A 5246-nucleotide genomic window follows, 5' to 3' on the forward strand; every position below is an offset into this window, starting at 1 on the left:
TCCTATTCCTTGTTTGGGAGTTTTGTTAATTAAGAAGGATTCGAGAGTCCTCCTACTCCAGGAGCACGACGGAGGTGGTGGCAGTGGGAAAGGAGGAGGAGGAAGAGGAGGAGGAGGAGGAGGACGAGGAGAAGGAGAAGGAGAAGGAAGAGGGGGAATTAAGAGCCTATGAAGAGCCTTGTAACACATTCCTTCACAGCCTATGCAACATAATTATGTTAACCAATTATATATCTAGTTTATTCAAGAGCCAACCAGCCTATTTACCCCTGGTAATCACCGAATAGCTTGGCTCGTCTTGTAAACACTCGGAGTGACTATCTTCTCGCCTAGAAAGTCGCATTTGGAACTATACAAACCAATCCATTAAGTCTGCGACGTATTCATACAAATTAAAACACCGAAATATTGACGTTCGCGATATTGACGATAGGTTCGGTAGGCTTTGAAGTCGTACGGTTCGGGTTAGGCGAAAACAGTTGTATTTTGTACGGAGAGGCGAATCAAAATAGGAAATATGGGCTGGCCTTCCAGTGATATTTCCTTCAGTTGAGACAAAGACTAGGATGAACATTTATTCAACAAATTCGAACATAGTAGTGGCTGGATTCACCTGTGAGTCAGCAGTCGTTATCGTGTCAACAGTTGTCAGACATGAGTCATCAGTGAGTCAGTATTCGTTATGAGTCATGAGTCTTGCACAGCATTAATGGTCATACAACTTTCCAGGGACACGGAGGGGGAAAAAAAGCCCCATCAACAAACAAAAGTGGCCCCCCAACCCCACCCCTTCACACCAAAAGTGGCCCCCCCAACCCCACCCCTTCACACCAAAAGTGGCCCCCCCAACCCCACCCCTTCACACCAAAAGTGGCCCCCCCAACCCCACCCCTTCACACCAAAAGTGGCCCCCCCAACCCCACCCCTTCACACCAAAAGTGGCCCCCCCAACCCCACCCCTTCACACCAAAAGTGGCCTCCCCTGCCCCCACACACACCAAAAGCGCCCCCCCCTCCCTCAAACCTACACTTCAATAAGGGAGAAACTGTTGGGGTGATGGATGTTGGGTTGGTATTGTGATGAGGGGAGGGAGGGAGGGGAGATAGAGAAGAGAAGAGAACAGGGGGAAGAGATGGAGAGCAGAGGGAGAGGAGAAGCGAGACAGAAGAGGGAGGAAGAGAAAGGAAAGAAGCAAGTAAAAAGACATAAAAATGACCAGAAAATTGAGAGCGACAAAAAAAAAATGTAGGCCAGGTAGTGAAACAAAAAGGCGGAGGAAAGAGAAAAGGAAAAAAAAAAAAAGATGCATCATAGAGAAAATGAATGATTTATTGATACAACAAATCTTTTGACTACCATATATAACGTTTCAAGCGCCACATAACGCTCCAATAACGTTTCAATAACGCTCCAATAACGTTTCTATAACGCTTCAAACACGTTTCAATAACGCGACAATAACGTTACAATAACGCGACAATAACGTTACAATAACGCGACAATAACGTTTCAGTAACGTTTTAATAACGCAAGCTAATGACCGCCTTATCAACGCAAACCTTCGCCCGTGTTGCGAAACAACGCGAAGCACCACAGGACCTCCGGAAAGAACGGGAAGCTCAAAGGCTGTTTACTAATATTGAGTAATAGCTTTTATTAATACTAAATAGTAAAAGCATGAGTAAAAAGTAATATGAATACAAATATTGAGAAAAAATAGCTTTACAGGCAACACGTCAGCAAAAAAAAAGCCCAAACATTAAAAAGTTTTATACAAAATATCTTTCTAAAAATGATACTACTTCTAGCAACTATTTAGCCGAACGTAACAAAATGGACCGTTGGACCGAATAGATTCACGTTTTGTACCATTAATGTAGCCGAAGGCACCTAATAAAAAAAATCTCCCTAGGCCTAATATAGCCCATATTTGCGCTATATTAGACCCGAAATGGCATAAATTAGGTCAAAAATAATGTATATTAGTCCTAGGACTACTTGGACAGGATAGATTAGGCTCTTTAAGGAAAATTTCCTCATTTTCTTTTACAATGTCATTTGGACCCATTCAGTAATACAAAACTATTACCTTTTGTGATGGGACATACTTTTGTATGATTCGTTAAATATAGGGTGAATGGGGTGTAATTACGACACTAAGAGACAATGTTAAAACACAATGATTCGATAGGCTTTTGAGTGCCCTCTGATTATATGTAGGAATTACCAAGTTATATTTAAATGACTTTTAATTTAAGAGAGAGAGAGAGAGAGAGAGAGAGAGAGAGAGAGAGAGAGAGAGAGAGAGAGAGAGAGAGAGAGAGAGATAGAGAGAGAGAGAGAGAGATAGAGAGAGAGAGAGAGAGAGAGAGAGAGAGAGAGAGAGAGAGAGAGAGAATTTGGTAAAAGAAGTGAGAAGGACCTCGCTTTGAAAGAATAATGGGAGAGATAGCACTGCATTAATAACGCCCCGGAGGAGGGAGTAGCTGGGGAGACGAAGAGAGAAAAGGGAAGGGAGAAGGGAACGAGAGAGAGAGTGGAAAACATGGGAGAGGGAAGAGGGAGGGAGTGAGAGGAGACTGCACGTGTCGCAACAGTATGCAAATGTTGACATGCTGGTGACAACAAACACGTCACTACATGTGTGTGTGTGTGTGTGTGTGTGTGTGTGTGTGTGTGTGTGTGTGTGTGTCTGTGTGTGTGTGTGTGTGTGTGTGTGTGTGTGTGTGTGTGTGTGTGTGTGTGTGTGTGTGTGTGTGTGTGTGTGTGTGTGTGTGTGTGTGTGTGTCTCTCTCTCTCAAACACATAATTATTACCACTTTTCTTCATCTAGGTTCTGAAGATAAGCTCCGCTTCCTTTCCTTCGCTCACCATTCGCCTGTCTATTATATCTCCTCCACTTTTCCTTCAACAATATATATATATATATATATATATATATATATATATATATATATATATATATATATATATATATATATATATATATATATATAGTTCACCTTTCCTTGTCTCGCAGCTAGCCTTAGAAGCCATATTTTACGTTATTAAGTCATCGAAGATTCCTTGAAAACTCCCAGCAGCTTACGTCACCATGGGCAGTTGTCATAATCCTTGCTGACCTAACCCATTCAACAGGTGAGTGAGAGGACACCCACACCCACACACACACCCACACACACACCCACACACTTGGTACCCAGATGAGCCACAGAGACATTAGTACATTAGAAAGAATTTGTCAGTGTCAGAGTAGTTAGCAAATGGAATGCATTAAGTAGTGATGTGGTGGAGGCTGACTCCATACACAGTTTCAGATGTTGATATGATAAGAGCCCAGTAGGCTCAGGAATCTGTATACCATTTGATTGACGGTTGAGAGGCGGGACCAAAGAGCCAGAGCTCAACCCCCGCAAGAACAACTAGGTGAGTACACACACACACACACACACACACACACACAGCTTCCTGGGGGATGTGTGTGTGTGAGAGAGAGAAATATATGTAGTAGACATAATAGAGGCAAAATAGATTGGTTAGAAAGGCGGGGTCCAAGAGCCAATATAGTTCGATTCCGCAGATACAAATAGTAAATACACACAGAAGAAAAGATCAGAAAAGGTGATTTGATTAGGGAATTGAACAACAGCAGGCTGGCGACAGAGATACGACAGACAGACAGACAAACAGACAGACAGACACATGACAAGAAGACAGCGACAGCCGGATATAAGACACGGAGACAACGACAGACAGATAGACACCCTCGTCAGTTCACGGAATTCGAAACAGGTTTCTACTGATTGGATGGATGCAGTGATTCCACTCGAGGTCAGAAAGAACTCACAGCGCCTAGAGTGCATCTTCAGCGCCTAGAGTGCATCTTGAGCCATGGGAACGAGCATCACCGGACAGGTATTGGCACCTTACTGTGATTGCTGCCTCCCCTTGCAGGCGGAGATTCACTGCCACACAGTCTATAATCACAGCTAACCTGGAGCATACCTGGAGAAGGTTTCGAGAGTTCTTCTACTCGCCTGACAGCTGGGTGGACAGCGCTTCGGATTCGTAGTCCCGAGGTTCCGGTTTCGATGCGCGGTGGAAGCGGAGACAAATGGGCAAAATGTTTCTTTTATCCTGATGCCCCTGTTACTTAGCAGTAGATAGGTACCTGGGAGTTAGACAGCTGCTCCGGGCTGCTTCCTGGGGGTGGAGGCCTGGTCGAGGACCGGGCAGCGGGGACACTAAAGCTCCGAAATCATCTCAAGATAACCTCAAGATAACTCCTCGATGCCGGACCCGAGGCCAAATCCGCCGCTTCCTACGTCCGAGCGGGAAGACAGGAACTTCCCGCTCTAAATCCATGTTGTCTTGGGTTGTGGAGTTCATTATGTTTCATAAAGTTGGAAATTTGTTTCCTAATCACTCTTTCAGAAACTTGTATTATGTGGGATGTTAGTGCAACTGGTCTATAATTTGTTGCCAAATTATAGGGATACAATTAAGCTAAGGATACAATGACCGCCTAACCAGTAGAGAGGGACAATATGAACTCTCTTATGTGTGAAGACCAAAGAAAAACATCGAGAAATAAAAGAAAGAGAGTAAGCAGACATCACAACAAAATATACCTTGTTCTTGCTGCTTAGGGCGTCTCTGAGCATGCGGGAGAGACGGTTTACCCTAGTTTACCTAGTTTACCCTAGGAAACTAGGGGACCCTAGTTTCCTAGTTTACCCTAGGAAAACGGGTAAACTGTTGGTGTGGGACTACACATGTGTATCCACCCTGGCTGACACCTATGTACACTTCGGAGCTGATCAAGCAGGTGGGGCGGCCAACCACAGGGAAACAGCAAAATCACTCAAGTACAGGCGACTGGAAGGTCAATACCTCTTTGTTCCCATAGCGTCTGAGACGCATGGCCCCCTGGGGCAAGAGTGCCTTGGGATTTCTCAAGGAATTGGGCTCCAAGCTCATTGACGTCACCAGGGACCCAAGGGCTGTCAGTTTTTTGTTTCAGCGCCCTCAGTGTGGCGATCCAGAGGGGAAATGCCTGCTGCATTCTCGGTTCCTATCCGGAAGCGGAGGAGCTTCAAGAGATCCATAATATTTAGGCACTTTGTATCAACTCTTGTAACCTTTAAACACACAATAAAGCACAAAAAACACAAAAGGGAGGGGGGTTGGGTGGTAGGAGAAAAGCACACAGAAACTGTGCTGGAGGGGACCCAAACATTCCCTC

The sequence above is a fragment of the Procambarus clarkii genome, chromosome 42 (assembly GCF_040958095.1).
Source record: "Procambarus clarkii isolate CNS0578487 chromosome 42, FALCON_Pclarkii_2.0, whole genome shotgun sequence".
Taxonomy (NCBI): domain Eukaryota; kingdom Metazoa; phylum Arthropoda; class Malacostraca; order Decapoda; family Cambaridae; genus Procambarus; species Procambarus clarkii.